This window comes from Manacus vitellinus, unplaced genomic scaffold (genome assembly GCF_001715985.3).
Source record: "Manacus vitellinus isolate BGI_N305 unplaced genomic scaffold, ASM171598v3 scaffold_4_pilon, whole genome shotgun sequence".
Classification (NCBI taxonomy): domain Eukaryota; kingdom Metazoa; phylum Chordata; class Aves; order Passeriformes; family Pipridae; genus Manacus; species Manacus vitellinus.
In genome coordinates, this window is record NW_021940604.1 from 15,579,808 (window position 1) to 15,606,242 (window position 26,435).

Consider the following 26,435-nt stretch of genomic DNA (forward strand, 5'->3'; position numbering starts at 1 on the left):
TACTCAGCGCTGGTGAGGCCACGCCTGGAGTGCTGTGTCCAGTTCTGGGCCCCTCAGTTCAGGAAGGATATGGAGGTGCTGGAGCAGGTCCAGAGAAGAGCCAAGTGGGGGTTGGTCTCTTCTCCCAGGCAACCAGCAGTAGGACAAGAGGACATGATCTTAAGCTGTGCCAGGGGAAGTTGGATATTACAAAAAAATTTTTTGCAGATAGAGTAATTAGACTTTGGAATGGGCTGCCCAGGGAGGTGGTGGATTCACTTTCCCTGGAAGTTTTTACAATGAGACTGGATGTGGCACTTAGTGCCATGGTCTAGTAACCATGGTGGTAGTGGATCAAGGGTTGGACTTGATGATCTCAGAGGTCCCTTCCAATTCAGTTGATTCTATGATTCTATACTCTGTGTTGCTTATAAAATAACATATACCTCAATTTATTTTAATATCAATCTGTGGCTAAAAATGTCAGTTTTCAGTCCACAGGCTTCTAGCCCCCAAATTCATCTTCCTCCAAGTAAACCACAACACTGAATACTGCAAAGGGATATTTGCTCAGCACTTATAAAAACTTCCTCCTCTGGTGATAGCATCACCACCATGAGCAATTCCTACTCCTCGTTCCTGGTGAACAGTTTTGCTCCACTGATAGCACTGAATACCAAATGAATTGTGTTTCTTCCTGGTTCTAACTGAGTGTATGAAAACCCTCTCTTTGTAGGAAATGAGAATAATAATCAATGTTTTACCATTCCAGATCAAATAGCTATATTTACAAGGCTAATTTTAACAACCCTTTCAAGGTGTGAACTATTAAAGTAACCTCCATGTAGCACAGAGTTTACTCAAATACACACCACCACACCAGCCAAAAAATTATTTAGATAACACTAGTGGAAGCTTCACACGAAGGGTTAAAAAAGACTTCTGGTTTTCTTCTCCTTTAGTTTATTTTATTTTATTTTTTTTTAAATTGCCTTCTATTATTAGATCATTCCTTACAAGACATGGATTTTTTCTTAATAGAAATGCACCTCACAGTTCTTATTTAGGCATGCATAGATATCACAAGACATCTGCTGCTAAGTCTTCATCTGCTAAAAAATCTTCTGTATTTTTTCAGGATTTTATGAATTTTGGTAACAAATATAAAGGACAAAAAAAATTAAATGAAACATAGCTTCTGACAACTTTCCTAGTTTTTCCAAGTTACAGAAGCGTATTCATGAAATCTGAGACAAAAGCCCCAAGTTCATAAAGCTGTGTGTTTTAGTCTTGATATTTTCCAGCATGCGTTCTACAATGGGCCAGAAATCTGATCTTAGTCTGATATATCTATCTGGTTTTTCTTTTGTTATAAAACCCCAGATTCATGGTTGAATGTTACCTTTTCTAAGATTTACAGAAAGTGATGAGTACTTGTGTTGCCTGATCCAGGAAGCTGTTTCCCACCTAGTCACAGTTTTCTTACTTCCATGCTACTAGCATGCGTGCTAGTGTGCTGGTCCCAACTCAGTCCATAACATCACAGTGGAGTCCAAACTTCTGCTGCATGTCAGCGAGGTGTGTCATCAGTTGTATATCACAAGTAAAACATGTATCTCACTGTTGCAAACTTTAGAAAAAGATGATAGTTTAGGGGTTTTTTTAATGTTTCTTTCCGTTCTAATTTTCCTTACTGCCTAACAAAGAAGAACATCTGGCATCCCTGGGTGTCCTGGTTCTGGCCAGGATAGGGCTAATTTTTGCAGTAGGTAGGAGGGGGCATGGCTAGGATCCAGAGGCTATTCTACAACTTGGCTACTTTACAGGGTGGTGGAGGGAGTGGTTGGGTATTTTCAGTCTGGTATTTTTTGGAGTTTCCATGGTGAGCCATCACCTGTGAATTGTTCACCTTTTTCTTGTACACTCTGTCATTAGTATTGTTGCAGTTACAGTTCATTGTATTATTTCATTTCTGTTTCCAGTAAATTGTTCTTATCTCAACCCGTGATCTTTACCTTTTGTGCCTCCAATTATCCTGTCCATCCCACTGAAGGGGGAGGGGGAGGAGAAGGGGGAGGAGGGATGAAGCAGAACATGGTTTGGAGTAGTTCAGTGGGAACACTAAATTGGGGAATACCATTCTTAAACCACGACACCCGCCGAAAGAATAGAAATATTAGATATGGACTTATGCTCTTTGCCTCTATATCAAAGGGACTATAAAATCCATTATCTATAGGTCTCTAAATGTTTTGAGGACTGACTAAAGTTCTTTAAGAGCTAGATTTTAAAAGCTGTTTGCAAGGACTGTATGCACCCAGGATGTGGATGAGAACAAAGGCTTTGCAGTTGATGGAAAAATGCATGAGATCAGGTGGAGCTAATGTAAAAATACCACTCTGTAGGCACTCCCATGTGTCAACAAATATTACAAAACAAGGTGCATATATGCATTTGGAAGGTTCAAAAAAGACCGACATTTTAAAGACTTATAATTGCGTTTTGGTCAATTAGGAGATTTTGATCTGTTGGAGCCAGAAGCCTTGTACTGGAGTCACCCTGCTAATGAGAAATTCTCCCTTTCTCAGACCAAATCTAAGATAATAAAAAGGCAGATCATTTTTGTGAGACATGGGTTTAGCGCTAGCATCAGGCAGAGATCAGATGCAGGTGCTCCAAATACTGTGATAATTTGGGGAATGTTGACGTGCTACCCCTAAGATTAGTGTTGCTTTTTCTGCAAGGTGACAGCATTAGCAAATTACTGACACAAAAGTGCACTTGCATGACAAACCTGCTGGAATAGGACTTTCTGCACAAACTTCACAGGCAGAACTAGCATGTTAGGTGCAATAAAATGCTTCATGGCATATTTGCAGCTGGTCAGATGTAGCAATTATGTATATGAGATCCAGCATTCCCTTAGTTAAAATTTTTTAGTTTCATTTTTCTCATGCTCATTTTTTTTCTCAATACAGTTGTACACATTCAGATAATAAAGTGTGTCTTTCCAGTCTATTTTGCAAGAGGTACAAGATCTCAAACTCTCCTTCGGAACTGAGGGTTGTCTCTACACAATTTCCACCAGGTAAAACCAACCTTATCCTCATCCCTATGAGGCTGAACAGTATTTCAGCATAAGCTCACTGAGTACAAAGGAAAATTATTATGCTCATTAGCATATTTTTCAGATTATTCTTTAGAGGACCAAAATTTATTGCTCTTCTGTCATACCACTCCTTTAAAAAAATCACAGCAGTTACTGGTTTACATTATTAACATTTTTAACTGAATTTGTTAATTTGTAATTTTCTTCTAACTGTATAACTCATTCGACGCCAATACTTTAATAAGGAACAAAACTCTGCTATTATATCAAGCTTAATTATATGTGTACCACGGGAATAAAAGCAAAAATGACTGCAGTAATGAAATAATAAAAACCCCACATATCATCCTTTTGTGAAAAAGGAAGTTGCACTACTGCACAGCTTAAGAAGCATCTCTCCTTACTTATAAGAGATTTTCAGATTTAATAGTAGATATAGAATAAGGATGAAGTTAAGGCTGTGAGTACTTCAAAAAATTTTCAAAAGCCTATCAATTGTTGCTTTATACTAGGGAGAAAGCATGCACAATTGAGTTGAAGGGGAAAAAACTGTCCCCCAAGATTTGCAACTTGAAAATTTGTCACACAATATTGATTACTTCCAAGGAAATGCTTAGAGTTTAATCTTATCTTACTTTTCAGTCAATGTATTTGGAAAATAATTATTTTCAAATCTACTTCACAGGTTTTTCTGAGTTTGCCAAAACCTAACAAGGAATCCAAAAGGTCTGTGATTTTTTTTTTTAAATCTCAAAAAGGAATAGTGTTTTCCAGATCTCAGATGCCAAGAATCTATATGAAGTACATCAGCGTATGAATAAGACACAGTAATACAGAGTCTTCACCAAAATATGTGGCAGTTATTCATGGCTTCAGAACTGCCTAAAGACATGTTGTCCCACAAAATTATAAGCCCTGTAAATTCAAAATTAATTAGGTCAATCCTTTAGTATACAATCTGCCACTAAATTAATCTGAATGCAATGTTAACATTTTTTCATTATAAGATAAAGCCCCTTGAAATAATTAAATTATTATCTTATACTTAAAAATTTCCAGTATTAAAATTTGTTCTATATTTTTACAAAGTCTTCCACAGTGAGGTATTTTTCCATCCATGGGGCTCCTTTTTCTATCCAAAACCAAACCCAAAATGTACCACTTTATCACTTGATCTCAGAGTAATCTAGAAGTCACTCTATTAGGATGTTTTTAATGACTCTAAAATTAATGGACTGGACACTGTCTTCTTGGCAATTAATTATAACATTTGTTCCATATTTCATTTGTATCTGTTCTCTGAGTACAATACAGTGATATTCTTTACCCCAGCTGATTTTGCTCTGTGAAGAAATTAAAAGAATGAACCACATAAATTTCAATGGCACTGTGTGCTCAGTTTAGTGAATAATACAGAATTTTCAGAAAGGTCTTAATAATCTCCTACACAGAATTGGTTTGAAACGCAGTAGGAATATATTCTAGACATGTGGTTTGGTATTGTTCTTTTATCGTTTTGGAAATGCTTGATACTGTATGAGTCTATAATATGCAGAGATCTGCAAAGCCTAGATATCTACAAAGGCAATTCTCTGATGGAAAGGTTTTACTGAAAACCACTCTAATTTCTTAGAAAAGTAAAGGATTAGAGAATAATAACAAGCTGCAAAGGGAATTCAAAGAATTAACCATTATATGCAAATTCAGACATTCACTGTAAATGCTAATCTAAAAAGCACTGTAAAACCAGCAAATCACTAGGCCCAGAGACTTGGTGAGACTGTCCTGGTGTTTTGACAGCTTTTTCTTCTCTCTGTATCATGTTCTATAACATTAGGAAATCTGTCTGTGTCTTGCATTTCAGCACAAAAAGATGTTTTCATTTTCTAAAATCAGGAGCTTTCCTTTTATATGTTTCTGCAAAGTCCTCCATTTTTAGGTTGATGCTTTCATCCAGCTTCATGAAGTTTTTAAGAATCATGATGTGTTTAAACCAAAAGAAAGCAAAGCCACTTGCCGCTCATACCAGCCATGGAGCCGAAATATAACTTGGGTACTTTTACCTTGCTCTGTGCTCCATAGCTGCTGTCACAAACTCAGTCTCCCTGCTGTAACTAAGCAATTCTATTTCATTCAATATAGCAGCCTTATACTGATCTCATCATTGTAATCTCTGGCTGTTCTCCAGTAGTGACTGAAACAGCATGACGCATATCTGTGACAATGCGGTTTGTTTCCTATTGTTTGGAGGGGGAAAGGGTGGGAGTAAAGTAAGTTTTTGATCTCTATTTGTGTATATAAATCACTTTAATTGCATACTATATGACATGTTGTGTATTTACTGGTCTTAGGATGCCTGATTGAAGATGTAAAACTGCTTTGACCTTGGCATTTACAATACGCTATATTGCTTTTTCCAAGGGAGAATATTTCTGCTTTGACACATTTTGAAATAATCTGCAATCTTTTTCCTAGATTCCACTCTGAGAAATGATGACAACCCTGCTCCATTAATTAATCACAGTAGCTCTGCTAAAACTAGCCCTTAAGAATGTTTTGGACAAGCAGAACAAAACAGAAGGCTTTGCCCAGTTTTACAGTAGATGCAGAAACCTGCCTCCCTGCTCTGACTCACTGTCAGCAGTTCTGAAATTACAGGCAGATATTTTTTAAAGCACACTTGAATTTATACATGGTTATTGCTGATATTCTGCTTGTTTCCTTGAGAACAGTGGTTTTGCTAAAACTTGGGGAGTTTTTCAAGAATTTAGGCCAGTACAGAACACATTCAGTGTGTTCCTGAGTTTTTGAGAAGAGTTTATTATACTTTAGAAAAATGTTATTAATATTGCCTCTGCCCCCATACAGTATGCTTTTCAAAGAAGATTAGAAACATTGTGGGAAATTACAGGGAGATTATGTGAACTTGTTTCAATAATCAAGGACTGAGGGCCCTTTTGCCTCTCAGAATATGTTTATTGCAATTTAGTAGAGAGGGAAACTTCAGAAACAGAGATGTCCATCAGATTCCACATCTCAGTCACAAGTCCCTACCTATCCTCTTCAAATATATGTGCAAAGGTGGCCACAAATTCAGATGCTCTTCAGAAAACTCAGTGTAGGTTGATTTCATGTCTCCTTTTTTTAGATAGTGGGAATAATCACTTGCCATATTGGTAACGTAGAAAAACTATTGAGAGAGCTTTTTTCAAGTATTCAATTGGTATGAGGAATAGAGTGCCTCATTCTATCTTGGATGTGAAGTTGGCTACAAATTAGAAATAACTAAAATCAAGTATGTCTTTCCATGTGCTGCTATACTTTGTCAAGTCCTCAAAATCAAGATCTTGAGGGATGTAAATTGTGAAGGTGAGCTCTTTGCCCTTCTTTCCCAGGGCCATAACTGTTGTTCTTAAGCTGTGAACAAAATGGTTGTATAATTTTAGCTCAGTTTGCACATTCACTGTGCTCTCTCATTTTAGTTATCATGGTGTCCTGAGACAAAGTGTACAGCAATGCAGTTCTAGGCTACAGCATTTGGGGTTTTTGAAGGTGAGTCAGGTATCAGCCATGTTGCTCAGAGAGGCTGAATCAAGATGCAAATGATCTTTGGCTTAGGCTTTTTGTTTCTCATTTGGTTTTCCTAGAATCTTCTCCTGAGACGACAGCTAAAACAAAGCACAGGATCTAGCAATGAACATTTTGGTCTCTTTTGTCCTATGACTTTGTAAGTCTTCACAAAACTATACCAATTTCTTTATGTTGCCAAGGTTGTTAGTATAACTATATAGTCTGTGGTAGGAGAAAAACCCCAAAAATTCTACACCTAATTTTTGGTGTTGTTGATTTTGGTTGGTTGGTCGGGTTTTTTTTGTTGTTGTTGGTTTTTGTTTTTTTTTTTTTTTGGGTCAGAGGAAAGAAAACATAGGGTCAGGGGCATTGGAGAAGGCTGCAGGGCAACAAAGAACCACCAGAAGTGAATAACGCCTATTGTCCTTATCTATCTGTGGAAAGAAGCTTCAACAGCTTGGTAATCCCTGCTCCTAAAGGAGTACAGTGGGTGATCCGTCCAACATCCCAACCTGGAATCAACCCCACCTGTGGTCATATTTGGATGGTACCAACTTCTTATGACAGTCAAATGCATAATAAGACTCTTTGCTAATATTTACTTAGGATAAATTGTATGGCTCACTTCCATGATTAGAACTAAGTACTACTAGTATCATAGAATCAACTGGGTTGGAAAAGACCTCTGAGATCATCAAGTCCAACCCTTGATCCAACACCATGGCACTAAGTGCCACAACCAGTCTCATTGTAAAAACCTCCAGGGACAGTGAATCCACCACCCCCCTGGGCAGCCCATTCCAATGTCTAATTACTCTATCTGCAAAAAATTTCTTCCTAATATCCAACCTAAACTTCCCCTGGCACAGCTTAAGATCGTGCCCTCTTGTCCTACTGCTGGTTGCCTGGGAGAAGAGACCAACCCCCACTTGGCTCTTCTCTGGACCTGCTCCAGCACCTCCATATCCTTCCTGAACTGAGGGGCCCAGAACAGTACTCCAGGTGTGGTCTCACCAGTGCTGAGTACAGGGGAAGAATCACTTCCCTGGTCCTGCTGGCCACACTGTTCCTGATACAGGCTAGGATGCCATTGACCTTCTTGGCCACCTGGGCACACTGCTTCCTAGCCATTTGATCTCCAAAAAGCACAGCATTCTCAGTTAAGATTTAACAGCTTTATTTCTTGAAAGGATCTTGAAAGGGTTCACTTTTTCTTATAATTCACTGTCTAAGTAAAGAGAAAATTTTTCTTGGGATGCTGAAGTGACAGCCTTGGATCATCCAGAAGAGAGTTTGTGTAATTTTCAGGGGTTCTTGGTGAGATATAAAAGCAATGTCCACCTACAACATAGTAGTTGACAGAAGCTCCTATAAAATTGTGAAGGGAGTTTTGAAGGTATAGATCTATAATTTATTATTCCTGGAAAAACTAGATTATTATGCAAATGGGAATTCTGTCTCACAACCTATTCTTGCCCCAGGCCAGATGGGAAGGATCTGCTGATCTTAAGCCTCTCTGCTTCTGGGACATGTGCTCTGTTCCTGGGAGGACTCCAGTGGGCTCAGTGCAGCTGCACACCATGAGACCAGAGCAGGAGTAAGGTGCCTGGATCATACACAGGGGATCCATGACAAATCCTCACAGCACCAACTGAACAGGTGCATCAGGAAATTTTAAGACACTGCTAATTTGGCCAAATCTGACTGTCAAATGGAGAAGAGAGGTGTATCTCCAACACCAGTCTTCACTATTCTTGCCAAGATGCTGTTCTAAAGTATGAATGGTGCAGAATGCATCAAAAACCTGGGAATTTGTTTTTAAAAATCTATCACCTACTCTCATTCTTTGAAGTATTTGAACCTCTGCTGAAATTTAACATCCAACTCCCTAAAAGAAAAAGAAAAGCCTGAAGTTGAAAGAAAGTATAGAAAATTTCAGCATGAAAAGTTGACAAGGCAAATTCATAAGCTACTGAAAACTAGAATTTCTTAGTGGAAGGTACTAGGCAGCTTCAAATATAAATTTCTAACAATATCCAGTACCAGAGAAAGTCACTTTCATTTACTTCCAGTAGCTCATTAATGATACAGATTTTTTGTTAGAATTTCCTGCTGAGGTGTTGTAATTAAAGACAACACTTTAATTACACAACCTGTGCTACAACTACAAAATACAATTTTTAATCAAATGTTGACAGTTTTGTAACAAAATACCACAGCACCATTGTTCTTGACAGGTGGTAACCAATGGGCAAAAATATTATTTGTTTCACACAGTTCCCTGTTTAACTATTGTTTACAGAAGTTGCTTTGACCTCGGCGCAGAAACATCAGTTAACTTAGCTTCTGATAGGAAATATTAATTGGAGCATCTTTCAGAATTTGTCTGTAAGTAAGTTTGTAAAAAGGCTTCTATGCGGCTTTTTTTCTGAAACTTTTGTTTAGGAGGAAGGCTAGGAAGCTTACTGTTAGATGTTTTGCAATGGAAAAGGAATGACTGCTTGATAGGTTTAAAAAGTCGAGCTTGACAGCATAGTTAAAGCTGTTTGATAGTAATACTTAAATGTTCTGCTTTATTGGATGACAGGCTGAAGAACAGAAAGACTATCAAAATAAAACTATTTTAATATATACTCTTCTTTTTTTCCTACTTAATAATCCAAGGTCAAACATACATTTTAATCACAAACACTCTGAACTTTTCTGCTGCATTGGCGAAAATAGAACAAATTTAGTGTTCTTTTCAATGCATTTGTCAGTCTACATACTGCAAGTGCATTACATATCTGTGTTAGCAAAGGCAAAGCTTTTCCTTGTAGGGAAATTGCCTTTGGACAAAAGCCATGCTTTTGAATGGGAATTTCAGACTTTGTAACATAATGGAGCTCTGAATTTCAGTAATATCTCAAAGCTTTCTCTCACATTTCTGTTCATTAAAACATTTGGGGACAATATAAAGTGATCTCGAATTCTGCTTTTTTGTTTGATATTTCTACATATTCAATAAAATCATAAAGCAGTTTTCCACCCTGTTTTGTCAATGTCTGATTCTTTATGCAAGTTTGGGATTTTTTATCATATGTTAATGGAGAGCTCAGTCTTAATCAGCCTGACAAATGGATCACAGTGCACAAATTTCTTTCAAACAGGTTGTGTTGTTCAGGATGAAGTGTGAACAATAAACTCTGTTTATTGACAATTGCGTGCTATTTCTCAGGAAAGTTTTCCTTCTTTAAAGCTCTTGCTGTAGATCTTCCATATCAATCAATAAATATGGCAGGTCTCTTAAATTGCAGCTGTAGGGTTCAAAAGAAGAGGGTTTTTTTCAGTATATTTTAGTGTCTTTCATATTGATATTAATTTTAGTATGATTATTATAACTATATATCTCAAATCTATTTCTTGTTTGTTCTTCGTTACCAATCACTAATTCACACTGAGGGGAAAAATTTACTATGAGGTTATATTTAGAAAAATAAATTTTCACCTCCACTTTTTCTCAGCTATATGGGCATGTTTTTGACAGTGATAATATTTCTGTCTTAGTGCTTATTCCTATATATTGATTGCAATGCATCATTTACATATTTTTTATTGTAAATAAAAAGGTCATTTATTTGATGATAAAGTTATCTTTAAAATTAATGGAGAAAAAAGGTTTTTTGAACTCATAAAATAATTTAAACAACACAGTCTTTCAAATCCATTTCCTATGTTGCTTCTAAGGTTTTTTATAAAAATCTCTGAGATTTCTTTTTTTTCTCCTTTAATTTTCCCAGTCATTTGGCATGAGGGGAGAAATATTCCCCTTAGCAACTCCCATTATTCTTCATTTATGCTGTAACTAAAGCCCCAGTCCAGGAAATAGCTGAACACATCCTTTTCTCCTATTGGGCTCAAAATATCCCCATGTCCTATCTTGAATGTAGGTCAAATTTTGTATGCATTTATATATTGAAATATATATAACCTTTAGAATACATTTTATTACATAACTGCATGACTGTTTGATACAATAAAATAATTAAAGCAAAATCTCTATTTAAGGAATAACTTTGTCTATACAGAAAAAAACCCCAAAAAACGGTGTTAAGGATTTATTTCAATGGTCCATGTACAGTGCCTGAAACTCCAGCAGATTCAACTGAGTTCACCATAGTTTCAGAATAAACCCATTGAATTCCAGATATAAATATGGACTGCGTCAATAAGTCTTCCCTTCAACTGGATTTATAATTAGCTTGTTAGTCCTCCTACAGCTTAAGAGAAATGACCTTTTTAGAGTCAAGGTATCCTTTCTCATGATAGCATCAGAGTTATGACAGTAAAAATTTATATTGCTTTGTTTATTGGACTTGCAGTCAATTACAGCTTTGCCTCTTAACATGATGAGATTATTTTTAAAGTCAAATTACTAGAGTTAGAGAGCATTTTTATGCGAATATTATCACCCATGAGAGAAAGCACAGTGCATATCACATCTGCTATCCTAGGCAGACGTTCACCCAGCTAGGTTTTGTTTGTGAATGCATAAGCGTTTCACCTAAAGATCAAAAGGAACTGTATCACTGGAGAAAAGAGGATTAGCTGCATCAGAAAAACACCACTAATTTGTGAGTGGTTTTGCCAACATATCAAACTTTTTAAGGAACTCTCTGGCAACTTTCTCCAGCATCTTTAACTGCTGCAGATGGCCAGTGGTGACTCCCACAGAAACAGAGAAGATCAAAACCATAAATGAGAACCTGGCCTTTCTTAAACCTGAATTTTGTTATAAAAACTATCATGTTATAAAAATGTGTTCAGAGGCTCAGATAAGTAAAGTACTTTGGACTCCACCTAATCTCAGCCTGACCTGTGCAAAATGACAAAAGTTAGGCATAAGCCTAAATCTCCCACAGAACTACTGTCAGAAGAATGATATTCTCCATTTTTTGACTTTTCTTTCCCCAAACACTTTGATATTTTTTTTCCAGTGTGATATCAATGTTTCTGAAATTGCAGACAAAACCAAAAGCAATGACTAGGAGGATGAGGAGATACAGGTAACAAAGGGACTCAACATATTTCCTTGTACTTAGAGAATTTGTTGTTGGGGTATTCTCAAAGGGCTTACACATATCAGAAGACAATCCAGCTGAGATTCTGGTCTTTTTTAATTTTTTTCTTTTTTTCTGGTAAACTTAAGTGGTCAAACCCTGTTCAATACACTTGAAAAAAATCAGAATTTTTAAAAATCCTCATATTAGGTTGTATCCAGAATACAGAAAAAGAAGCTACAATTACTGTGCCTTGGTAAGAAAAAAAAAAAAGAAGGCCAAAAGCCATTCAGAACATTACATACATAATGGCAGAGTATTTAATAAGAATTCTATCTACTGGTGCAAAAAAAATATTTCTCTTAGCTTCATAAGACCTGTTTGAATGGTGAACAACTCTTTTGTCAAGAAAGGAAATATTTTTCCTATGGTTACACAAACAGAATAAACCAGAAAAAGAACATTATTTTATATAAATGATCAATCTCTTCATGGCCCTTGAGGTTCATTTTGTAACAGATTTCTGCAGGGCTACACCACTGAGTCTGTGATGCATGTAATCGAATCAGAAAGCTTCAATACAATTCCAGACTGGGAGGATCTCTGTTTATCTCCAAGCTTACTTTTTCTAATATCAGGTCTAGATTTAATGGCCTTGGTAACTTTCAAAAGACCAGCAATCTGACCTTTTAAAATAGGTTTTACCTGTAGCTGGTAGCTAATATAGGTGGTATTTTACTTAAGGAAACTGAGGGAAACGACAAAGCTATATTATATATAAGCAGATTAACATATAAGCAGATCTCATTATTCTTGCTGTAACATTTTCCCACAACTTGAAGTGCAGTACAGTTTACACTCTTAAAGAAAACACCCTGAATTGCATTAAATTGCCTTGAGCTATAATAAAAAAGCTCTTTCTGGATACCTCAGCAATGCTCTGTAACTTCACAAATGAATATATAAAGATATAATAGGTTTCTTTAAGCAGAGTTCAGCTCCACTCCATTGCTTGTTCATATTCTTTCCCACACAGACACTTCAGTATTCACAGAAATTTCGCAGTACGTGTAGATGCTCACAACAATAAAAGACAAATTCCTCTATAAAGGGAAACCTTACCTTATTTTCTTCTAGCTGCTGCCCAAAATCCCAACAGAAATTAATACTTTATGGAAATTAACAATGCTTCTCTTTGTTCTAAAATCAACTCTTTTTAACCTTAACCTTGGTGTGATAGCACTGCGAATACTGAAACACAAGTGAATTGTGCAATCTATGTGATAACGTAAAAAATAAAAGACACTTGTTCTGACCTGCCCAAATGCAAGGCAAACTTCTAAGTATGTGGAAAAAAAATCACACAAACAGATTCTTGGAGAAGAACAGACAGAAAAATTTAACTACCAATAGCAAGAACATCAGCCTGTATTGCTACTAGACTGTGTAGTCCTTCATCTGCAATTTTCACCCTCGACATTTCTCACCATTTGAATGATTTATAAAAGTTGCAAAAAATCAGTAACAATTAAAAAAACCCCCCAAAAATTCACAATGAAAAATGTCCACTCTTATACTCATCTATTTTCCATTTAATTGGAAAATGACATTTTTCTACACCTGCTTAAAAACAAATTTAAGTTTTCAAAACAAATTACAGAACTGATTGTACAATTTGCTTTTGCCTCTGGAAGGCAAGTGAGGAAAAGGAGTGTAATAAAAATAGATTGAAAATCTTTGGGGATTTGATTTCAGATCCATATCCAAACCCAGTAATTTTCCTAGGGATAATTTGAGACAACTCTGTTTGAAATTTAAAATTACTCATGAACCTTGGAAATTTACATCAGTTCATTTTTTTACTTGCACTTCCAACACAAATAATACAAATGTAATTTAGTCTTGTTAACACACTGTAATTAATGGCAGAGCTCGACTTTTGCTACAGATCTTACCAGATGATGCAGTCCATACAGCAGGACAGAGAGCAAGATAAAGGTTTACTTAATTTTGCTGATAATTGTCCAACAGGTTATGAGACACATGTGAGGAAAAATTCCAGAGCAATGAAGTAAGGCAGAGCTGGTGTCAAAGGCTGATGATAGATAAAAACACTACCTAGCATGTATATATGTATATATTATATATTTGCATTGATATGGGGAGATAATCTACAAAATTGAGCAAAGAAATCACTACTTTATATCTCCATTTTAAGACCATGTTCAAAAGAAATAAAATTTATGGACTTAAAATCTTTGTCTGGGCTCCCTAACACAGTCTGCCCAAGGATTTTCCCCCAAACTGGGAGAACAGGAGCAAGTGGTAGGAAAAGTTTTGACTGTTAAGGGCCTAATTTATAACTCTTTTAAGGATGATCACTGATAATCCAAGTTAAAGACTGTGAAAACATCCAGCTAACAAAACCCTGAACTTTTCTTGCTCATCTTCAGCAGCAAAATACCAACCCCCTAGAAAGATCATGACTGTGAATAAGATGGATAGCATAGGATAGGATAGGATAGGATAGGATAGGATAGGATAGGATAGGATAGGATAGGATAGGATAGGATAGGATAGGATAGGATAGGATAGGATAGACCGCTTCAGATAGAAGGTACATACTGTGATGATCTAGTCCTACTGCCTAACCAGTTTAGGGCTGACCAAAACTTACAGCATAATGTTAAAGGCATTGTCCAAATGTCTTAAACACTGACAGGCTTGGAGCATCAACCACCTCTCCAGGAAGCCTATTCCAGTGGTTAACCAACCCCTTGGTAAAGAAATGCTTCAGTAATGTCCAAGTTTAAATCTCCCCTTGCACAGCTTTGAACCACTTTTGAAATACTCTTGCACCTACTTCAGTGAAAGGTTAGGCATCTGTCATCTTAAGGCACTCTGTGACTAAAGATAACTTCATACTAGATAGAGATAATTCCACTTGCAGAGGTTAACATTCATCTCGCCTAACTAATTAAACTTAGTCTAGTTTCTAGACCAAGATAACTAGTTAGGTTCCTTTGTAAGGACTAAGAAGTGACTGCCACCTCCAGTGGACGAATCATCCCACCTATCCAAATGAGTCCTACCAAGATGAGTACCTGAAGCTGATTAGCTTTCCCTTAGACAATTCACCACCAGACAGCTGCAGCTGGAGACTCCTACTCCAAGTAATGCCAGGCTTTCATAGCATTAGATTGCAATAGATGAGATTACATGAATTTTAGGAAATATTTACCCATTTTGGAAAGCCCAAAGACAGATGTTACAAGGAAACAGGAGGTTTCTCTCCTTGCCACCTGTAGAAGCAGGCACATTTTCACATTCCCGTGCCACAAGTGATCAGGCTCAGTTTGGGGGTCCTACTGCCAGTGTTGTGGCTTGCTCTTCTCTCTCTGTTGCCACATCTTCATCCTTCCGGAATGATCAGAAACCAGAAACAGTGAAAAGTTCTTTTAGGAGCAGCTTTTCCAGACTGTGAATAAAAGATGGTTGGGAAATGTTGCAATACCAGCTATCAAACAATCATGAGAGTTTCCTCAGTACATGCTGCTTATTCACCTATTTCAATATCTATATGCCTTGCCTTACTTTTCAGGCTGATAATGCCTTATTGTGTTGTTTAAACACAATTCAAATATATTAAATTATTAGACCTTACGTGTCCCTAATAAAGTTTCATTTTATTGGTAGGAAATAGATGGTTTCACTTTATAGTTTTAAATATAATTAATTCACTATGGACTAAAACTCACACAGTATTTATTATTCTTACACATTTCACAGTTACATTAAATCATATGTCTTTCCTTTTAAGTTTCTGAGTCTGCCCTGTAAATTCAGACAAGAAGAAAAGATTTTTCTTTAAATATTAATGACACCTGGAATAAAGGGATGTACTGAACCAGGTTACTTAACTATAGGTGCACAAGCAACATTGAAAGAGAACAGTGGCGTTTTCTGAGAGCAAGTCTTTTGATTCCTAGAATTTGAAGCTTCCTTCAGATATTTCCTTCCTTCCCACAGCTTTCAGGCTTGTCATTCTGTGGAATGGACTGCTGTACAGGTTATTCTCTGTGAAAATGGGCTTTGTATGCTCTGGGTCATAGCTTCTGTAGTCAGAAGGTATGCCCAGAAGCTTTTACTAAAAGAGCAAAAGATACAACAGAAAAGAAGGTATTATAGCAAATGAAAAATTGTATTGACTTTTTCTTTCTTTTCTTCACTTTTGCATTCTCTGAATGTTTATTATCTATTAGATTATAGACTGTGTTGGTGAGGGATTGTGTACTCCTCCCCAATATTTATTTATCTGTCTCTGAGTAAGACTATCCTTATAAAATGCATAATGTTTTTGTGTTCAGTAACACCTACCACATCCCTGAATAAACAACACCTGTTTTGTGTGCAGATAGGTATACAGATGCCTGATGACAGAGAAATAAACCAGCTCTTTTCCCCAAAGTTGAGAGCTAGACAACTCTTTCTTTCCCTTTCTTTGGCAGTAGCAGACCTTGATGACTAAATACATCTTTCTATAATAACCAAGAAATGAACCATGCCGCAGGTTTCTTCAAGGAGATGAGTCATCATATTTTACATGAAGATTTGTCTTGGAGGTTAGCATGACCTCAGTTGAAGCTGAATTGATAGTTTTGACCTTTCCTTCATTTTCTGAGTACTACAGACATTAACACTAATTTTGATAAGGTTCAGCGAGATGTGAGAGATTCACAGCCCAAAATATCTGAACTAAAAAATTCTAATTCAATATCATAAGACAAAGTTGTGCGTTGGATGAACAATTTCAGACAAGGCTTAGGCTACAGTAAAATCTGAACTGGTAGCAGTTTCTATATTTTGCTCTGTCAGGTATATGAAAGGAGGGGAAAAACAAGCTCCCAACCACAGCTATTAAGCTGAGAAAATAAAAGAACTTTAAAGAATACTGTCCTGAAATCCGTGTCGAAAAATGGATGTGGAAAGCTTTTTCTTTTCATTTTATTACTAATCTCTTTGAAAATAAAAAGGCTATGAAAGGTATTCTGACTTATTTGTATGGCTAAAACTGACCCCCAAAGGCTTATCAAAAGTTGCACCGTGCCTCAGTCTTCCCAGCATAGGCCACAAGAAGAAGAAAACAAAATCAGAAAATCAAATATTGGATTCATTCTCTCTTTTGTTTAAACTCTGTTAAAAAAGATCCCTGGACCTTTTGATCCCACAAAAGCAAATATGAAAATGTAGACGCGTAACCTTATTATTACGTAACTGGAATTATCTCACCAATTAAGTAACATATTTTGCATTGATAAAAATTTAGAAGATTAATTTGTAACTTCCTCTATGTTGGAGAGCTTTGGATGGTATTAGTTGGCATTATATGACAGAAAATCATACCTTAAAATATAGGCTATGTCATATTAACTGCTATAATAATGACTCTTCTTTTTTCAGCATGAGAACTGTTCAACTACTGCTAGTGGTTGAATTTCTCCTGACTGCTAGGGGAATTGGATCAGATCTATTAACAAAAGAAAATTCTACAACAGAGAAGCCACAGCAATTAAAAACTCTTGGTTTGACAACAAGAAACTGCTAAGATATCAGAATATCTTTTAATAGTACATTAGGCTTGTATTAATCCATTTAAGGATGAACATTTCTAAAAGACATCTTCTTTCTGATCTCTTCAATATGCTGTCATTGGCTGGTTTTCCCTCAGAAAATTCCTGCATATTGAATGTGGGTAGAGCACCATAAACTCTAATCAATTCTTCCTCAGATGAACTGAATTGCATGCAGAAATCTAAGTGGGTCTGAGAGGAATAAAAGTACTACTACATGGTACTTCAGGGTTGTTCAAACTGCTCTCCTGCTTTCTTGAAATCAGAAGTCTGCTATGTCCTTTTGATCGTCTGGAAGGAGTCAGTGGAAAAAAACCCAAAGCTTCCCAACATGTTCTCCCTTTTAATATGAAGCTTTTTAAAAAAATAAACAAATAATCTCTATGTGTGTGCAACAGCTAAGATTCATGCTGGTTACTATTGTAGGAGTTCATTCCAGTGCCTGGTGCAGCATTGTGGTGCTGGGATTCAGACAGCATGAGCATGGTGGTGGAGATTTCCATTGCTCAGCACTAGGAAATCAGGCTGAAGAATTTAATTCATAGATCTTCTCTCCATACACTACTTCTGCAGTTATTGAAGCATGGCTGAAACCTCTAAAGGGACACTCAGAGCAGGAGATTAACTTAGGTGATACAACTACACTATGGGAAAGCTTATGGAGCTTAGGTCATAAAACTACACTATGGAAGGCTTATGGAGGTATGTACAGGGCAGCCAAGCCAGATGTTTGAGTGCTTGAAATCCTGGGCACCCCCAAATCTCATAGCTTTTGCCCACATTTTTTTCACAGACAGCCTTGGAGAAACAACAAACAGCAGAGGGATTTCCTAGGACAAACTTCTGAATCTTTGGACCACTTGATGTCAGATGCATAAAAGCTCTGTAAGAGCAGATGAGATGGATGAAGACCAGAGTTTACCCACACAGCAGGGAAATACAACCAGAGTTGTCTTGTAAGGCACGCTGCATTACATCAGTTTTCCCCAGGTGTGGCAAAGCATTTACAGGATTGGTTCTGCATTTGCTGAATCTGGCCACAAACTTGGCTTTGGAGCTGTTTAACAGCAGAGTAGTTCAGTTCTCCATTTCTCAAGTCCATTGCATGCCAAAGTAAATGAGGCTTCTTATTTTACTTTTTTTTTGCCAAAAGATACATGAGGTAACTGACAACTGCTATGATGTGCTTTGGCCTTTCATCAAGGAATGATTTTCATTTATTGGTCTTACTTTATAGTTCCAGACTTGTCATTTAAGTGAAATATCAATTCATACTATCACACTGCTAACAGAAGCATTCATAGTCAGCACCATGTCTTGCTGTATTAGCACAATAAATCCAGTTCAGTGGGTCATTTCTAGGTTTGGGAATATGAGCCTGAAGTGATCTGCGTTGGTATTACTCAGTCAAATGCTTCATCTCCAATGAGATAACAAGAATAGGTCAGAGTCTTTCAAACCAAGCATTTACATTCTGCTCCCAGATTATTTTCTTTTTCTTCAGGAATGAGTCATTGCACAGTAACTTCGGTGTGGCTTGCCTTGTTTTCTACTTTCTACTTGCTTTCTTTCTAATTGTGCCCTCAATGGCACAAATCCATGGTCAAGATTAAAAAAAAAACCACACATAAAAATGCTCCTTTATTTCTATGGCTTTTAGAAGTAATTCATCAGTTATGAGCACCATTATACCAACATACTTGGCACAACTAATTTTGGCAGAGAAACCTGTGCTTACAGGAATGTATCTGAATGTGAAACAAACAAATAAATAAGCAAAATGAACATACTGGTGTAAGAGCACTCTAGAGCAGGCTTTGGACATGTTAAAACACATTAGGAGGAATTCAGTGACAGATGCACCAAAGCCAGTGAGAATTGCTAATTAGAACTTTTCAAAGGAGACAAAAGAATAGGCAAGATATTACATAAAAATCATAAACCAAATGTAAATTTAAAAATAAAATATGTGGGAAAAAAAGACCAAAAGAGTCAATCTTTTCTTTTGATACATTACGTTAACTACGACTTGCAATTGTTATAAATGTCATTTGCAGGCTTCCAGCTGTTCTGGAATGAGTTTGTTTTTAAAGCACTGACTGAATAGAATAATTGTTTTGTAATGTTGAACTGTATGGTGTGCTGGTTTTCCTTTTTCTTTTTAATGTACTTAACTGAATAATCAAATAATGTTCATGCCTCAGATACCTACAACGTGATAAGAAATACTCACTTTACAATTTCATATTCACTTTAGTGATTTGTCTAAGCTGTATGTTTCCGTTACACAGGATATATACTCCTGTGCCTCTGATCAAGTTAAACCACTCATGATTCAAGACTCATGTGGGGTTTAGCTATGCTTCTAGTAAAAGAAAAAAAATCACTCTTTATGTTTTTGTACAGTGTTGTTATCTACATCACAATCTCCAACTTCTGCAATACACTTTTTTAATTAGTATAGCTCTTTCAAGCTGTAATTTTGGGTTTATGACCCTTTCTGTTGATGTCATCCATAAATTCCCCTTCTCCCTTTTATTGTTGTGTAAGCTGTGTGGCCTAAGGCTCTGCTTCTCATGTTATTTTATTCCTTGAAATAAATCTAATGTCTTCGGAGAAGTTATTTTTGATTTAAACCCACAGTAGAGGAAAGCCAAAGCTTCAGGTTACAGCAATACAATCAAACACAATTGAATTGCAGTGACTTAACAAGCTGCCTCCTCTCAGCTGAGCAGCTACAAGGGTCCAGGAGCATGTTTTTAGTCCAATTAATTATGAGAGAGTATAGCTTAGCTTAAATGAATGAATGAAGGTGAAGACAACAGAAGACATCAGAATAAATAACTTTTCTAGGCTATTTAGTGCTTGACCATAAGCTGTAGCTTTGGTCTGTAACCAAAAACGGTGAATTGCACTCTGGGAGCCAGACATTTACAGAATCTCTTGCTCTCACCCTGGTGCCATGCTACTCCATTGCCACATTATAGACTCCCATTTTACAGCCAGTGAAGGAAAGGATTAACTTTTAAACTGTGATTTATATGACCTGTATTATTAGATGATTACTTTCAGGTGAGATGAATTGTATCCTAGAACACATTAACTCTGTTAAATAGAATTCTGGTAACTGTCAAAGGAGAGAAAGCTGACTGATTTAAACAAAGAGATATGCATTGTCACCTGTTGAATCCCACCTTAGTGTCATATAAGCAGGTTTTATTTACTCAATGTAGTAACTGGGATTGATGTAAGAAGTAGGTTTGCTTTGATCTCTTTTCTGGACGCTTAGGGTGGGATTTGTCAGACTTAGTTTTATACATCTGAAACATAATAACAGACTAGCAAAGACAAGTTGAGTAAGATGTCTGAAATCCCTTTACAAACAAAGGAAACAGCCCCTTCTAGAAGTAAATAAATATTGCTCCATATTGACTTAAAATGGTAATCTGGATAATTGGGTCAGATGGCAACACTAGGGAAGATGAATGTCCCAGCATGCAGTAACTGAGAAGCAACACAGAATCACAGAATCTGCCAAGTTGGAAAGGACCACAAAGATCATTGAGTCCAACTCTTAGCCCTGCACAGGACCATTCTCACGAGTCACACCATGTGCCTAAGAGTATCATCCCAACAATTCTTGAACTCTGTCAGGCTTGGTGTTGTGACCACTTCCCTGAGGAGCCTGTTCCAGTACCCAACCACCTCCAGGGTGCAGAACCTTTTTCCAATATCTAACCTAAACCTCCCCTGACACAACTTCAGGCCATTCCCTTGAGTCCTGTCACCACAGGGAAGAAATCAGTGCTTGTTTCTCTTCTTCCCCTCATGAGGAAGTTGTAGACTGCAACGAGGTCTCCCCTCAGCCTCCAGGGGAGAACAGACCAAGTGAACTCTGCTGCTCCACTTTCGCTTTATTGGTCCTGTCCTGTCTTTGCCTCTTCTTCTCTCATGCAGATTTTTCTCTCTCCACAGGCAGAATGGAAGACCATAACTTTTTCTCATTTAATGTAAAAATGAGAAAGTACATGCAGTTAGAAAAGTTTTTCAGATCAGGAAAATTGTAGTTGTAGTGATCCAACATGGCATTGGGATGGCAATGAAAGATAGTGGGATCTTTGTGTGCATTCTCCCCCTACTCCCCCACAACTCCTTCTCCCTTTACAACTCTTTGATGGGTGATGTGGTTTGTTCTAAGAACACTAGGTGGATATTTCAAGAGGAACTCTCTGTATGCTCACATAGTGAGTACATTTCAGAGATGGGGGAGCTGACATGTTTGTGATTGACTTTGGTGCACACCTTCAAGAAGATATAAAACACTCTGGAGACTGGGCCCACTAAAGCTCAAATCAACAGGAGAGACCAAAACTGGATTATACTATAATCCACTGTCATAGATAATAGAGTTGTTATTTAGATACTGCATTGGCAATATTTAGATACTGTAGTAACAATAAACCTAATCATAATCATCCACATAATCACTGAGACCTACTTGTGCCTGCCTGGGAACCTTCTCTTGACTATTCTGCTGTAGGCCCATAACATAGACCTGGAATGCCCTGCTAAATCCAGTGAGCCACTTGCCCTGCTTAACAAATCTTCCTTCTACATCCATCTAGAACTTATAGGTGAAGCTGGATATTAGGAAGAAATTTTTTACAGAGAGAGTAATCAGACATTGGAATAGACTACCCAAGGAGGTGGTAGATTCACCATCCCTGGAGGTTTTTAAGATGAGACTGGATGTGGCACTTAGTTCCATGGTCTAGTAACCACAGCTGTGTTGGATCAAGGGTTGGACCTGATGACCTTGGAGGTCTTTTCCAACCCAGTTGATTCTATGATTCTAAGTAGCAGCAAACTGGTAACAGACAAGGTCGACCAAATAACTGACTTTGCAAAGGAAAAAAGACATTGCGAGCAGCAAAAGTCCAAAATCAGTAGAAAAAAACAATGCACAATCCTGCATCTTTTGCACAAGTAGTTTGCAAAGACTTGCATTTAAAAAGCATTTGCTTTTAAATTAATGACAACTCTTTAAATTTAAGCTTTATAGACTCATTATATCAGTAAACAAGAACCGTGTGTTATGAAGAGGGAATTTGAATTGCAACTTCACTTTTTAGTTTTCCCCATCACAAATAGTTTTAGACACAGTAGTAAAACATACTTATTTAATCTTTTCTCCATCTCAGTTCTCTGTATTCAGCAATCCAGAAAATTGCTTTTCTAGAGTAAGTAGAACAGCATAAAAATCTGAATTTCCATTCCCGGGTTTCATTGTGTGCTCAACTTCATGACGATATACAGACTATAGAAAAAAAACCTTAGCTAAAATACAGTGTGCAGTTCTGTTTACCTGCTAGAGAAGAAATTATATTCTAGGGGTTTGTCCTGTCTATTTTATTAGTTGAAAACATTTGAATAGACTCTAAGGAAAAACATGAGAAGCTCAGAGTGACAAAAACTATAATTGAAAATAAAACAATTTTTTAAGTATTTGTTCTGTTTTAAGCAGAGAGATAAAGTCATGTTATATTTGTGTGCATTTGCATTTTATATGTGTATTTGCATTTTATATGTGCTTGTAAAGCACATAAGAAAAATGCAGCCTTCATGTTGATAGAGATTGATAGGATGTTACTAGAACACTCGGGACTTGAATAGTAGTAAAGTATCACCAGCAAACAGCAGTCTAGCAGAAGTAGTTTTGAATTAAATGGCATGCAAATCTCTGAAGGAGACTATGAATATAGAAGGCAATCATTAAAGATGTGAAACTCTTTAGTGGAGAGGCTCATAGGAGAAGTTTCCTCATATATCTTCTAACTTTCTGCTTTTAAATGTTTATCTGTGGTAAATAAAGCTTTCTTTCTCCTTCATAAAATGTCACTGTTGCATTGTTGCCTTATTGGTAATAGTTAAGTATAAAAACACAGTGAAAGAGACCATAAACACTTGTGAAGAACTATGGCTCCCACAGCATACCTGTGCATGTATGATTCCTTTTAGAAACATTATTCAGAGGTTTAGATTTAGGCAATTATAACTTCATTTAAATTCTATATTTTCAATGACTTCTGCACTTTAGGATACTTCTTTCAGATAATAGCCAATTCATGCTCAGGGACTTCACAGTTGCACATATCAACCTACTGCACTTTCAGGTAGTTCAGCTCAGACATGCATTTCTTTCTGCCTTGGTGTATATCACACTGGGTCGTAGGCTTGAATTGCAATTGCTAGGGTTAGGCTAAGTCAAGGAGGTTTTTTGGGACTGCTGTGATTAAATGTGTTTCTTAAACAATTCTTTAGATGTGTGGGAATGCCTATTCCAGCAGATGTTATGGTGCTTTTCCACTCCAGGAACAGAGAAGAGATTATGCTAATACTATTTTTCTCTGCAGAAAGCTAGCAACTCTCTACCGGCCTACATTCACAAAATTTTACTGTTCTCACTGTTCCTGTCACCAAGTTAACAGGTGTAGGCAAAACTCCCCAAATAACTATTCCCTTTCTCTTCCTACATACTGGCTAGACAAAGAGAAAATTCTACTTAGGGAAGACCTAAGAAATTAATAACCTGCACAAAATATCTTACTTGATACACAGTCTACCTTTGGATTTTCTTGGCTAGACTTTTCTTATCTTGAAGTAGTAGAGGAAAATAAATCTTATGAACTCTGAATAATTACTATAGTTTTGGTTCATTTATTCCAGTGTACAAGTCCTTCTTGTCATGGTCAACTTCCAGTTATGTTGGCAGAAGCCAGCCATCTTGTCCAAGAGGTAAAGTGTTTCAAAGCGTGTAATGAAATCTGAAAAGTTATGGTGCACTTTCTGTGGTGCTGTGCTCCCTAACCTTTTTGCTGAGTGGTATGCAATGGTGGATCTGCCAATTTATTCTTCTCAGTTTTCCTGTCTACTCACATAAATAATACATGTGAGGAGAGGACGAAGGCTCCAGTCTCTCAAGAACTACACAGGAAAAGGTGTGCTTGTCTCAAAAAAGGATTTGGTAGTGCAGTGTTTGAAAAGTAATTACAGGCTTCTCAAAAGAAAAAATAAATAATAAAAAGGACCCTGACATTACTTTTGAAAAAGGACTCTGCAACTTAGAAAAACTCCTAAAGAGATAAAGCTAGAGGAAGGAGAAGCCAGGAATTCTGATTATTTTGCTGCTTTAATCCTGACAGCAGCTTTCCCATTTCATCCAAACTTTACTCTTCTATCTTCAGTAAAAGTACAAACGTAGAATATTTGAACACATTTCTCTTGGGTTAAGCTTTTCTCATAAAGGAGAAAAATGATGGTAAATGGAAACAAATATGTCCAAGAAATAACAAACTTTAAACTCAAATCTTAATTTTCGCAAAAAGAAGTATTCAAGATTGAAGTAGCAAGTAACAGCACTAAACAGAGACAAGGATTACAGGTTGAGATATCTTACTGTAAGATGGACTCCATCCCTTGTAGGTTTTGGTTACTTATTTAAAACACACATACCCAAACACACAGACACAAAACTGGTACATTTAGACTGACTCTAAAAACTTCAAGGATAATATAAGTCAAGCCCATGAATCTAATTCACATTTGGAAAAGAGCTGACAGTGTTTAGAACTAAAATCACAATTCAAAATCTCACAGATCTCACAGAGGTTTAAAATTCAGATTTTTGCTCTGGTCATGGAATGTGTTTGAAAACCTTGAACAGACATTTAATACGTCTGAGAAAAGACAATCTGCCTTGTAAAGGTCAGAATTATCTAAAATTTATGATTTTCATGTACGCTAATTTCAAGTTGTAGCTCATCCCAGGTCTTTTTTTTTCCCCCCCAAGAATTTCCCTCCATTTTTTTCGGAGTTCCTGAATCCTACCACTCTTTTCACTTTCAGATCTCATGTACTTTTTATCTCCTATATAAAAAAAAAGACACTCTGCTAGTGAATCTAACTGCTCATCAACCCTATTTCATGTCTCCTCTCTTAGTTTAAGTTGAAATCTTTTCCCACAAATTGTCCTAAAGGTAGTTTTGAATTTCTTCTTGCCTACATTTACTGAACAAACAGAGAAGAGATGAAAGAGGAAGTCATATAATCCTAGACACGTAAAATAATATTACAAAGGCTTTGAGTTGTAACCATATGCTCTAGTCAGAGCTATGCCAAAGTATGTCCACCACTGATGCAATGCTTCATTTTTACCAGAATCTGCAGCAGAATTCCTCAAAATTTCTCTTAGGCAATGTAACTGGGATATTATTCACTGCATTGCATAAGGCACTACTCAAAGCCTTATGTCCATCCCATTAACAACTTCACATGCAACAAGCACCTTCCAGCAACTGCACACTAAATATGCTCAATTTTTTTCTCATGATGCAAATGTTTCAAAATTGGCCCTCTTTGCAGATATATATTTTAGACTGCTTAGGTTGGATATTAAAGTCTAGGTTTGTTTTCTTGGGCATATGTTACCCTTAGAGGTAACAGAAATGGGTCATTCGGAGTTTACCAATTTACTGAATTTGAATATATTAGCCCCTGATTTTAAGGGGTACTTCATTAGAATATTCTCACTTTTCTTTAAAGTATTCAATTTAAAGAAAGGCTGGCAAATCCCTCAGATCCCAAGATGTCAAACTGTACATACAAAGAATTTGTTACACAAAAAGTAAACCAGAGTTCAAAAACAAACAGGATGTTATTCCACAAATATTATTTAAACAAGTAAACCAAACCAGTAGACTGTATTAAGACTGCAATGAAGTAAAATTTTAGCCTTCTACCATGAAATTATAGCAATATTCTATACAGTTAGTAATGTTGGCCCTCCCCCAAAATTCACATCTGACTAAGTTGCACCCAGTTGGAGGTTAAACAACTGAACCTTCACCTTGAACTCCTCTTTTCCTTTTTGAAAAACAAGCTCCTGTCTTACAACATTCATGCTTGCACTCCACAAAATCCCTTAATAGCAACCAGTTGTTGAGTGGAGTTGACCCTAAATTGTGCTGCTTGAACAGTAAGACCAAGCTGGGAATGAAGCTACAGACATAAATTGACCATGACAGCTGACTTGGCAGGTGAGAGCCTGGA

The 26,435-nt window shown here is 36.8% G+C and overlaps 1 protein-coding gene across 3 annotated transcripts in view; it reads right to left on the bottom strand.

The window, feature by feature from the left end:
* The window catches only part of NKAIN2 (sodium/potassium transporting ATPase interacting 2), a 293,614-nt gene that overhangs the window by 104,005 nt on the left and 163,174 nt on the right, over positions 1 to 26,435 (bottom strand). Inside the window, exon 1 of one of the 3 annotated variants that reach the window (XM_029962849.1) lies at positions 14,939 to 15,089. The exons of 1 other annotated variant lie outside the window; for it this stretch is intronic. The gene's annotated coding sequence lies outside the window, so the exon portion shown is untranslated. Of the gene's footprint in view, positions 1 to 14,938; positions 15,099 to 26,435 lie in introns of those variants that run through there. One more of the 3 variants, XM_029962850.1, reaches the window with a different exon arrangement.